Raw genomic sequence first — 13,597 nt, 5'->3', positions numbered from 1 at the left:
ACTCTGTGAAGACGGCTAAAACATACATGAGGAAAGAACTCCCTGACTTATTCCCGTCTACTACATCAGGAGGAACTGTCTTTTGAACTTGGATACAGTGGATAGTGAACTGTTAGAACATGAGGATACAACCAAATGACTCATAGGATCGGCTGGCTGGCTGGCTAGATGGCTAGCGCCATAATGACAGGCCAGGTAAAGTTGGATCATAGCTAATGTTGACTGGCTGGCTGGCTAGATGGCTAGCGCCATAATGACAGGCCAGGTAAAGTTGTATCATAGCTAATGTTGACTGGCTGGCTGGCTAGATGGCTAGCGCCATAATGACAGGCCAGGTAAAGTTGGATCATAGCTAATGTTGACTGCGCTATTTAGCCAGCTCGCTAAGTTTACCAGGGTGTTACTATAGCTACAGCCACACTATGCCAGGTAGTTACATTTTCTTTCTGGATACTTTTATTTTACCCATAGAGGTCCAGTGGGGTTTGGTTAAATAGTGATGTGGCTTTTGACTGGGTTTCAAGCCTAACTATGGTGTTTATATTACTTCAGGGAATTTTGAGCTACTATTACGTTTGCTGGCTTGTTTCTTGTTAGAGATGTATGCAAGCGTTAGTGATACCGAGGCAGGGAGAAGCTACTCACTGGCTGGACACCTAATTGCCAGCTAGCTGATAGCTGGACAGTTGTATGTGTGTGTACATGTGTATATAAATATATATAACGGGGGGTTGGGAGGGTGAACTCAGGAGGATGGTGATTGTGTAACTAATTGTCTCTATTTTATATTTGAGGGATAATAGTTATCGTCTGGTAAAGGTTTCCATTTATTCATCATAGCTTGATGTCTTTTTTCCTGTGCTGCTTGGGTGCGTTTGTTTCACAGCACAGGTTTCAGGGCGCCTTGGTGCTTTATCTTGGCCAGGTCACAGTTGTAAATGAGAACTTGTTCTCAACTGGCTTCTTACCTGGTTAAATAAAGGTGAAATATAAATAAAATAAATAAAAATGCCGATTGGTTGACGTTTGTGTGTGCGGGTAGGCGCTGTTGGTGACTATGAACGCATCCTCTGTTGTTGTTGTTGTTGTTGTTGTTGTTGAGACATGCTCAAGTGGGGCTAAATAGTCCAGTCACTATTGTTGCCGATGTTTGTCGCTTTGATTCAAATTGTATTTTGTGACTCGACTAACAATATATTCATGTTACAGGGAACAGTCAATGCACTTCTAATGCCATATACATATAATTTAGAATGAACCTCTTTGGGGCGATGCTATGCATAGCAGGTACATCTAGCTTAAAGACTAGCGTCTAAGTATGACAAGGTCATGGAGTGGAACGACGGCTATGGCTAAACCAGCATGGCCTATCTGTCTGGGGAGACCACAGGGAACCATTAGGAGACCAGTTAAAACTAGTCGGGACCAGTTGAAACTTGTGGGGGCCAGTTTAAAATAATGGAAAACATATGGGGCCTAGTGCAAACAAATGGGAGCCATTTTCAGTTGAAATTAATTGGAAATTAAACCAGTTCAGACCGGTTAGAACTGTGGTTTAAAATGGTGTCCTTTTCCTTTCAGCAACTGCACTTCTTTTTGGTCCATTGGAACAAGCTGGTTACACACCTGTACATTTTCTTAATGAAACCCCAAAATAAACTGGAGTGTGTGTGCAGGCATGATGGAGAATTGACCAAAGGGGCATCTGGACCAATGCTTTTCTTTTCTACTGAAAATGACCATGATATGCGAACAGACAAGTATGGTACTGTAGCTGGACATAACACTGTAGCCAAGGCCTAATGCATTTCACTATACTCATGCAGCACCAGCTGCTCAAGTGTTTCACAAAGGGACAACAGGATTAGGCTATAATCCTTCAAATGAATGATGGATCATGGAAATTGTTGTGCATGCGTTTACATATTACATTTTACATGCTTTTATCAATCACTTTTTTTTATACTCCCTCCATTCCTTGACTCCTAGCTCACTGAATCATCGGAAAAACGAGCGTGATGACGATTGTCATGTTGCAATCCGTTTTGTTTTTACTCAATCACTGTACACTGTGGTCCTCTGTAGCTCAGCTGGTAGAGCACGGCGCTTGTAACGCCAAGGTAGTGGGTTCGATCCCCGGGACCACCCATACACAAAAATGTATGCACGCACGACTGTAAGTCGCTTTGGATAAAAGCGTCTGCTAAATGGCATATTATTATTATTATTATTATTATAAGGGTATGGTTTATTAACTCCCTCAGTTGGGGAGGGGGTTGGTGGGTTTGTGGTAGGGTCAGAGTATTAGCTCACCAGATGGTTACTATTTTATACTTTCATCATTTCATTTAGTTTCTATCTTTTTCCCTCTTTCTTGTTATCTTTAAAGATGCTCCTAATAACTATACATTTATGACACTTAACATTAGGGTACTGTAATGAATACTCAGGGAGAAAAAGGTGTAGATTCACGCCCAGAGTGGCAGGTGTTTATTACGCCTTTACAGAAGACAGGAATCGTGGTCACAGGCAGGCAATGGTCATACACAGGTAGGCAAACAGGCAGGTGAAACAAAACTAGGACTGAAGGCTATAACTGGTTCTCACAAACGAGCTAGGAAAAGTCTTAGTAACTAGTGGTTCTGGTGAAAAATGTCCTTTAAGTATCTCCACAATATCCCCATATGTCTTATTACCCGTTCTGAATGGCTGTAGCAGGCTGCCTAGCAAATTAAATGTCTTTGGCCCCATTACACTAAAACATGGAGGCACAATGTTGTCCTCATCCATGTCATTTACAAGAACTAAATATTCAAACCGTTCTGTATATGAGCTCCACTGCTCAATACTTTCATCAAACTGTCCAATGTTTCCAACAATTCCAATAATTGTTCATTTCTCAATAAGCTCCGGATTGTCACTCACTTCAATATTGTTCTCAAACACAGCAATATTTTCCTCAGTCACGTGATCTTCATTCACTTCACTCACTGACGTTTCCTCCTAAGTTCGCTCATTTAGCAGTTTTAATTAAAAGGTTTGTCTTCACAGTTGAATAAATGTCCTTTCCTTTAATCACTGTATGTTCCTCCTTTTTAATCAAGTTGTTTTCCCGCTCCGACATCCGTCTCCAGTCCTTTTCTGCCGTCCATAACGATGTTAACTCTTTCTTAGCTAGCTGGACTATGCACCTGCCTCTGCTATCAATACACTGTGCTAACATTAGCCTAGACTGGACCACAGAAAATAACAGTTTTAAACAGTTGTAAAAACCCACTTCTTCTAGACAGAATAGTTCCTGTAGATTCAGACTTACTCATCACCAATCTTTTGTAATGTCTGGTGGGTTTCATAACCACGTCTGTATAACAACGAAATAATGATGAGACGGGAGACAGGAATCAGTTCAACCATTTATCTGGAACGTGATCATCTCAACACATACAAACCCCCATGATGCACTGCAGCACAAACCCAATATACAACAAATACATACATAAGTAAATGGACACGAAACAAAACTCATAGAGGAATTTAAATGTTCAGTTGTAGAAAGTAGGGCCATGGGATAGGGTCAGAAAGGTCAGTATGTTTGATAACTGGTTACAGAGGTGACATAACAAGCATAAGGTCCATTATAACACAGTGAAGTAGAGGTGGGAGCTAAAAGCAGACATGGACAGTGAGACGGTGTGAGGAGGTCAGGGGTGAAACACTAGATCAGGACAGGTAGAAATGGCAGGGCTGGAAATAGACACAGAGACACATTCTGATCATGGCTCAGACCTGACCTGAGACACCCAAACAGAAGATGCCATAGCAAAGTCCTGTCCAGTAGGCTATATGGGATTTCCTTTCATCAAAAAATGGAAATGTGTCCAGTGTGTGTGTCTTTGTGTCCAGTGTGTGTGTGTCCAGTGTGTGTGTGTGTGTCCTGTGTGTGTTTGTCCAGTGTGTGTGTGTGTGTGTGTGTGTGTGGCCAGTGTGTGTGTCCTGTGCGTGTGTGTGTGTGTTCAATGTGTGTGTGTCCAGTATGTGTGTGTGATCATAGTGTGTGTGTGTTCAGTGTGTGAGTGTGTGTGCGTGTGTGTGTTTCAAGTGTGTGTGTGTGTGTGTGTGTGTGTGTCCAGTGTGTGTTTGTCCAGTGTGTGTGTGTGTGTTCAGTGTGTGTGTGTTCAGTGTGTGTGTGTGTGCGTGTGTGTTTCCAGTGTGTGTGTGTGTGTGTGTGTGTGTGTGTCCAGTGTGTGTCTGTCCAGTGTGTGTGTGTGTGTCCAGTGTGTGTTTGTGTGTGTCCAGTGTGTGTGTGTGTGTCCAGTGTGTGTGTGTGTGTTTCTGTCCAGTGTGTGTGTGTGTGTGTGTGTGTCCAGTGTGTGTGTGTGTGTGTCCAGTGTGTGTGTGTCCAGTGTGTGTGTGTGTCCAGTGTGTGTGTCCTTGGTGTGTGTGTGTCCAGTGTGTGTGTGTGTGTGTCCAGTGTGTGTGTGTGTGTGTGTCCAGTGTGTGTGTGTGTGTCCAGTGTTTGTGTGTCTAGTGTGTGTGTGTGTGTGTATCCAGTGTGTGTGTGTCCAGTGTGTGTTTGTATCCAGTGTGGGTGTGTCCAGTGTGTGTGTGTGTATCCAGTGTGTGTGTGTGCAGTGTGTATGTGTGTGTCCTGTGTGTGTGTGTCCAGTGTGTGTGTGTCCAATGTGTGTGTGTGTGTGTCCAGTGTGTGTTTGTGTGTGTCCAGTGTGTGTGTGTGTGTCCAGTGTGTGTGTGTGTTTCTGTCCAGTGTGTGTGTGTGTGTGTGTGTCCAGTGTGTGTGTGTGTGTCCAGTGTGTGTGTGTCCAGTGTGTGTGTGTGTCCAGTGTGTGTGTCCTTGGTGTGTGTGTGTCCAGTGTGTGTGTGTGTGTGTCCAGTATGTGTGTGTGTGTGTGTCCAGTGTGTGTGTGTGTGTGTCCAGTGTTTGTGTGTCTAGTGTGTGTGTGTGTGTGTATCCAGTGTGTGTGTGTCCAGTGTGTGTTTGTATCCAGTGTGGGTGTGTCCAGTGTGTGTGTGTGTATCCAGTGTGTGCAGTGTGTATGTGTGTGTCCTGTGTGTGTGTGTCCAGTGTGTGTGTGTCCAGTGTGTGTGTGTGTATCCAGTGTGTGTGTGTGCAGTGTGTGTGTGTGTCCAGTGTGTGTGTGTGTGTGTGTGTGTGTGTGTGTGTGTGTGTGTGTGGGTGTTCAGTGTGTGTTTGCCCAGTTTGTGTGTTCAGTGTGTGTGTGTCCAGTGTGTGTGTTCAGTGTGTGTGTGTCCAGTGTGTGTGTCCAGTGTGTGTTTTCAGTGTGTGTGTGTCCAGTGTGTGACTTAGTGTTACTAACATTTCGTGAAAGGATGGAATTACAGTGTTACTAACATTTAGTGAAAGGATGGAATGACTTAGTGTTCATAACATTAGTGAAAGGATGGAATGACTTAGTGTTACTAACATTTAGTGAAAGGATGGAATGACTTAGTGTTAATAACATTTAGTGAAAGGATGGAATTACAGTGTTACTAACATTTAGTGAAAGGATGGAATGACTTAGTGTTAATAACATTTAGTGAAAGGATGGAATGACTTAGTGTTACTAACATTTAGTGAAAGGATGGAATGACTTAGTGTTAATAACATTTAGTGAAAGGATGGAATGACTTAGTGTTAATAACATTTAGTGAAAGGATGGAATGACTTAGTGTTACTAACATTTAGTGAAAGGATGGAATGACTTAGTGTTAATAACATTTAGTGAAAGGATGGAATGACTTAGTGTTAATAACATTTAGTGAAAGGATGGAATGACTTAGTGTTAATAACATTTAGTGAAAGGATGGAATGACTTAGTGTTAATAACATTTAGTGAAAGGATGGAATGACTTAGTGTTAATAACATTTAGTGAAAGGATGGAATGACTTAGTGTTAATAACATTTAGTGAAAGGATGGAATTACAGTGTTACTAACATTTAGTGAAAGGATGGAATGACTTAGTGTTAATAACATTTAGTGAAAGGATGGAATTACTTAGTGTTAATAACATTTAGTGAAAGGATGGAATTACAGTGTTACTAACATTTAGTGAAAGGATGGAATGACTTAGTGTTAATAACATTTAGTGAAAGGATGGAATGACTTAGTGTGACTAACATTTAGTGAAAGGATGGAATGACTTAGTGTTAATAACATTTAGTGAAAGGATGGAATTACTTAGTGTTAATAACATTTAGTGAAAGGATGGAATTACAGTGTTACTAACATTTAGTGAAAGGATGGAATGACTTAGTGTTAATAACATTTAGTGAAAGGATGGAATGACTTAGTGTTAATAACATTTAGTGAAAGGATGGAATGACTTAGTGTTAATAACATTTAGTGAAAGGATGGAATTACAGTGTTACTAACATTTAGTGAAAGGATGGAATGACTTAGTGTTAATAACATTTAGTGAAAGGATGGAATGACTTAGTGTTAATAACATTTAGTGAAAGGATGGAATTACAGTGTTACTAACATTTAGTGAAAGGATGGAATGACTTAGTGTTAATAACATTTAGTGAAAGGATGGAATGACTTAGTGTTACTAACATTTAGTGAAAGGATGGAATTACTTAGTGTTAATAATATTTAGTGAAAGGATGGAATTACTTAGTGTTAATAACATTTAGTGAAAGGATGGAATGACTTAGTGTTACTAACATTTAGTGAAAGGATGGAATGACTTAGTGTTAATAACATTTAGTGAAAGGATGGAATGACTTAGTGTTACTAACATTTAGTGAAAGGATGGAATGACTTAGTGTTACTAAAATCCTATTAAATATAAAATATTTAGAACTGCTCTTTTTTATTATACTGAACTAAAATATAAACACAACAGGCAACAATTTCAAAGATTTTACTGCATTACAGTTCATATAAGAAAACCAGTCATTTGAAATATATTCATTAGGCTCTAATCTAAGGATTTCACATGACTGGGAATACAGATATGCATCTGTTGGTCACAGATACCTTAATTAAAAAGTAGGAGCGTGGATCAGAAAACCAGTCAGTATCTGGTGTGACTACCATTTGCCTCATGCAGCGCGACACATCTCCTTCACATAGAGTTGATCAGGCTGTTGATTGTGGCCTGTGGAATGTTGTCCCCTCCTGTTCAATTGGGCATTCTGTTCACAACGTTGACATCAGTAAACCGCTCGCCCACATGACACGTGGACTGGGGTTTTTAGGCCGGTTGGACGTTCTGTCAAATTTTCTAAAACAACGTTCAAGGCGGCTTAGAGAAATTAACATTAAATTCTCTAGCAACAGCTCTGGTGGACATTCCTGCAGTCAGCATGCCAATTGCACGCTCCCTCAAAACTTGAGACATCTGTGGCATTGTGTTGTGTGACAAAACTGCACATTTTAGAGTGGCCTATTATTGTCCCCAGCAAAAGGTGCATCTGTGTAATGGTCATGCTGTTTAATCAGCTTCTTGATATGCCACACCTGTCAGGTGGATGGATTACCTTGGCAAAGGAGAAATGCACACTAACAGGGATGGAAAACTTGTATGGAACATTTCTGGGATCTTTTATTTCAGCTCATGAAACATGGGACCAACACTTCACATGTTGCCTTTATATTTTTGTTCAGTGTATTTACAGGAATATACTGGCCCAAACTGGTGTGTGCGTGTCCAGTGTGTGTGTCCTGTGTGTGTGTGTGTGTCCAGTGTGTGTGTCCTGTGTGTGTGTGTGTGTCCAGTGTGTGTGTGTGTCCATTGTGTCCAGTGTGTGTGTGTGCGTGTCCAGTGTGTGTGTGTCCAGTGTGTGTGTGTGTCTCCAGTGTGTGTGTGTGTGTGTGTGTCCAGTGTGTGTGTGTGTGTGTGTGTGTCCAGTGTGTGTGTGTGTCCAGTGTGTCCAGAGTGTGTGTGTGTCCAGTGTGTGTGTTGTCATGGATATATAAAAATGAGGATCTGCTGGAGTCCAAGTCAAACCAAGATTCTTTATTTCTGAGCTCAGAGAGAATAACAGAGTTACACAGAGCAGTGTAGACAGTCTGAATTCTGAAACATTGGGTGATGAGCACATATCTTTATAGATCCTGTTCTTGGGCGGAACACACAGTTAAGTTTTTATCTATACAGGAGACACAGGAGCAAACTGGTTTGCAACACAGAATTATACTCAGAAGAACAGGAGATTATAATAGGACTGTTTCACAAGGTTCAATTAAAATGTTCAATTACAGTGTGTGTGTGTCCAGTGTGTGTGTGTGTGTGTGTTTGTGTGTCCAGTGTGTATGTGTGTGTGTGTGTGTGTGTGTGTCCAGTGTGTGTGTATGTGAGTGTCCAGTGGGTGTGAATGTGTGTCCAGTGTGTGTGTGTGTGTGTGTTTGTGTGTGTGTGTGTGTGTGTCCAGTGTGTGTGTGTGTGTGTGTGTGTGTGTGTGTGTGTGTCCAGCGTGTGTGTGTCCAGTGTGTGTGTGTGTGTGTTTGTCCATTGTGTGTGTGTGTGTGTGTGTCCAGTGTGTGTGTGTATGTGTGTGTGTGTGTGTGTGTGTGTCCAGTGTGTGTTTGGGTGCGTCCAGTGTGTGTTTGTGTGTGTCCAGTGTGTGTGTGTCCAGTGTGTGTGTGTGTGTGTGTGTGTGTCCAGTGTGTGTGTGTGTGTCCAGTGTGTGTGTGAATATAGTGTGTGTGTGTGTGTGTGTGTCCATTGTGTGTTTGTGTGTGTGTGTCCAGTGTATGTGTGTGTGTGTCCAGTGTGTGTGTGTGTGTGTGTGTGTGAGTCTGTGTGTCCAGTGTGTGTGTGTGTCCAGTGAAGTGTAAGTATGTGTGTGTGTGTGTGTCAGGTGTTTGTGTGTGTGTCCAGCGTGTGTGTGTCTAGTGTGTGTGTGTGTGTGTGTGTGTGTGTGTGTGTGTGTGTGTGTGTCCATTGTGTGTTTGTGTGTGTGTCCAGTGTATGTGTGTGTGTGTCCAGTGTGTGTATGTCCGGTGTGTGTGTCTGTCCAGTGTGTGTGTGTGTGTGTGTGTGTGTGTGTGTGTGTGTGTGTGTGTGTGTGTGTGTGTGTGAGAGTCTGTGTGTCCAGTGTGTGTGTGTGTGTGTGTGTGTGTGTGTGTGTGCCCAGTGAAGTGTAAGTATGTGTGTGTGTCCAGTGTGTCCAGTGTGTGTGTGTCCAGTGTGTGTATGTCCTGTGTGTGTGTCCATTGTGTGTGTGTGTGTGTCCAGTGTGTGTGTGTGTGTGTGTGAGTCTGTGTGTCCAGTGTGTGTGTGTGTGTGCCCAGTGAAGTGTAAGTATGTGTGTGTGTCCAGTGTGTCCAGTGTGTGTGTGTGTCAGAATCATGGAAAGAGACAGACACAGAGTTACCATGGTTATTATTTACAGGAATAAACTGGCCCAAACTGGTGTGTTTGTGTTAATCCATGTATTAAAATGTAATATTCTTATCAAACATAAAACATATGATTAGAGTGAAACATCATGTTGTGTTTGACACAGGGACACTGTAGAGTCATACCAAACAATAAACCCTGGATAGAGGGGCTCAGTGAATGTGGAGTGGAATGTGTTCAGGTGGGTCAGTGTGTCAGAGGAGACTCTGTAGAAGGACAGAGTGCCGGCTGGCCAGTCCAGATACACTCCTACTCTGTGGGAGCTGGAGGAGGGGACGTCTATGGTAGTGGGATTATTATTGTGACAGGCTCTGTAACTGTTGTCAGAGCAGGTCAGACTCCAGGACTTGTCATTGTATCCAATCACACAGTCATCACCCTCTCCTCTCCTGCTGATTCCTTTATATGTCACTCCTATAACAGCCCTTCTCCCACTCCACTCTACCTCCCAGTAAGAGCACCCAGTCAGACCCTCTCTACACAGCACCTGTTCAATGTCTTCAAATCTCTCTGGGTGATCAGGATATGGCTGCTCCTCTCTCCTCCATGTCACCTTTCTGTTCTCCTCAGACAGAGAGAGGATTCTGTTTGCTGTGTTTGGGTCCAGTGTGAGATCACAGACATCTGATGGATGAAACCAGACACAATATTAGAAATCATCATCATTCACATTAGAATGTTAACTCACTTTTCACTAATTCATTTAATGTAGATATTTCTAGGTATCAAAAGGAGAAGTTAAGGCAACTTGAGACTTGTTGAATGATCATATGTTATACTGTATGGTAATATAAAACACACTTATTCCCATTAATTACACACACACACACCCCCTGAACACACACACACACACACACACACACACTTACACTGAACACACACACACACACACACACACACACACTGGACACACACACACATCCTGAACACACACACACACACACAATTACACTGAACACACACACACACACACATCCAGAACACACATTTCTAATGTAAGAGGAACACGCCACACACACAGACACACACATTGTCAAATCAACTCCTTGTAAACTTTGGTGTCCCTGATTTGTGCTTCTGTAGAACTACAGCTGATATTTAATATGACCAAGTAAGTAATGATGGTGGTCTTTGACTTTGACTTCACTTGAATTAAAACGTATTCTTAGTCATATTCTTCACAGCAGTCAACACTCACATTTTCTAAGTCCAGGTTTCAATGTGTTCTCTCCACCATGTTCCACACTGTAGCGGTAAGCAGAAGAACAGACAGTCATTGAGGGATACACCTGAACTCTCTCACACACACACACACACACACACACACACACACACACACACACACACACACACACACACACACACACACACACACACACACACACACACACACACACACACACACACACACACACACACACACACAGTCTTTATATAACTTAGTCCAAGTGGTGGTCAGAATGTTTGTCTTAACTAGCCTGATAACTCCAACATGTCTGATATGAACATTGACATAAACCCTCTACATACTTGAGTTTCTCCAGTCTGCAGTGTGGATCCTCCAGTCCAGCAGAGAGCAGTCTGACTCCTGAGTCTCTTGGGTGATTGTAGCTCAGGTCCAGCTCTCTCAGGTGTGAGGGGTTTGACTTCAGAGCTGAGACCAGAGAAGCAAAGCCTTCCTCTGTGAATTGACAACCTGACAGCCTGCAAAGAGTCAAATCATATTAAAACCACACTGCTATTCTTTGGTGGTGAAAATAGTGGCAGTATATTTTTTCAACATATTCAGATATATCAGTGTCCTGAAACCTGCCATATATTTTCATAAATGGATGTATCATTATTAACAATGACAAATTATCAAAGTATTGCTTGTAAATAGAAACATGTATAGTACAAATATTTGAGTAGACTGACCAGACCAGTTTAAAAAGCAGTATCAGTCAAAAGACAGACAGTGAGGTATCAGATTTAGATTGTATTGAGTATACAGTCCACACCATATCTAGTTTGACAGTGAAGCTAACATTTTAAATGTGGCTCTATACTCCAGCATTTTGGAAATGAGATCAAATGTTTCATATGAGGTGACAGTATATAATGTCACCTTTTATTTTAGGGTATTTTCATACATATCGGTTTCACCGTTTAGAAATGAAAGGACTTTAGGTATCTAGTCCCCCCATTTGAAGAAGTCATAAGTATTCTGACCTATTTACTTATAGTGTATTAAAGTAGTCAAAAGTTTAGTATTTGGTCCAAAACTCGGTGGTTGCATTTGCAGTAGGTTTTGTTTGTGTTTTGGGTTATGTTTTGTCCAATAGTAACTGAATGGTGGATGATGACTGGATTAATCTTCTGTCTAAGTGAGTAGATAACATGTTTCTAAACACTACTAAATGAATCCTGATGATGCCATGATTAATACAAATCATGAATGAATCATGAATAATATTGAGTGATTAAGTTACAGAGGCTACAACAAAACATGCTAACCTCTCACAATTACCAAAAACAGAGGGGGTATGATCCTTGTTCCTCTGTAACTTTCTAATTCATCATCATTTACGATTCATTCATGATTATTCATAATCATGGTATCATCCACATGAATGTAGAAATGTTCAGAAACATCTTCTATTCTTACTGACAATACAAGTGAAGTGACTCCAAAATGACAGGACATTATTCACCATTCAGTTTCTATTAGGAAAAACATAATCTAAAACACAACCAAGACAAACTGCAAATGCATTCAACAAGTTTGTATAATCACAAGCTTGATGTAATCACTGCAGGTAAGGAATATGGGACCAAATACTAAACTTATGACTACTTTAATACAATATAAGTGAATTAGTCCAAACAATTAGGACTTCTTCAAATGGGAGAACGAGATACTTGAAGTGCTTTCATTTCTAAACAGTAGAACAGATGAATACCCTCAAATAAAAAGTGACATTCTGATTTTTTTAAATCTCCAATCCAAAATGCTGGAGCATTGCGCCAAATTTAAAACTGCTTCACTGTCCAAACACATATGGTGTGGACTATGTGTGCCTGGTAAACACATGTGGATCTGGTGAAAAGTTATCACTTGTTGACGAACTACAGGAATACTGACCTCAGAGTCTCCAGTTTACAGTGGGGATTCCCCAGTCCAGCAGAGAGCAGCTTCACTCCTGAATCCTTCAGGTCATTGTTACTCAGATCCAGCTCTCTCAGGTGTGAGGGGTTTGACTTCAGAGCTGAGACCAGAGAAGCACAGCCTTCCTCTGTGACTCCACATCCTGACAGCCTGACAGAGAGATCATCATGATTTCACAAACACACTGTTAATTTAACACCAGTAGTGTAGAAGGACAATGGCAGATGCATTTGGTTTATTCTCTCAAACAACATATAGATTAATCTTCTGTTTCCTAGAATTTTATGTTCATATTGTTATACTAATGTAAACATCAATGCATTGATTCAATTTGTTTTTCAATATATATTATATACATACTATAATACACATTTTCCTCTAAACTGAATATTTATTCCTGATGATTTGTACTTAAATATCATTTTATGTACTCACAGAGCATCTCTGGAGGCTTTGACCACTGGCAGCAGCCTCAGAAGACCTTCCTCTGATCTGGAGTATTTCTTCAGGTCAAACACATCCAGCTCCTTTTCTGAAGTCAGCAACACAAAGACCAGAGCTGACCACTGTGCAGGTGACAGTTTGGCTTCTGAGAGACTTCCTGATCTCAGGTAGCTTTGGATCTCCTCCACTAGAGAATGGTCATTCAGTTCATTCAGACAGTGGAACAGATTGATGCACCTCTCTGGAGAGGGATTTTCCCTGATCTTCTCCTTGATGTACTTGACTGTTTCTTCATGGCTCTGTGAGCTGCTTCTTGTCTTTGTCAGTAGACCTCGTAAGTGCTTCTGATTGGACTCCAGTGAGAGGCCCAGAAGGAAGCGGAGGAAAAGGTCCAAGTTTCCCGTCTCACTTTGTAAGGCTTTATCCACAGCACTCTTGTAGACAGTAACTTCAGTAACTTGCGGTTTGGCCATTAGATTCTCATTGTTGTTGATGAATGAGAGGAACACATATACAGCAGCCAGAAACTCCTGAATGCTCAGATGCACGAAGCAGTACACCTTGTCCTGGTACAGCCCACATTCCTCTTTAAAGATTCTTGATTCTTTGGTTGCCATAGAGAAGTGATTGAG

Source organism: Coregonus clupeaformis, unplaced genomic scaffold (genome assembly GCF_020615455.1).
Source record: "Coregonus clupeaformis isolate EN_2021a unplaced genomic scaffold, ASM2061545v1 scaf0017, whole genome shotgun sequence".
NCBI classification, from domain to species: domain Eukaryota; kingdom Metazoa; phylum Chordata; class Actinopteri; order Salmoniformes; family Salmonidae; genus Coregonus; species Coregonus clupeaformis.
This window is presented reverse-complemented; position numbering follows the sequence as displayed.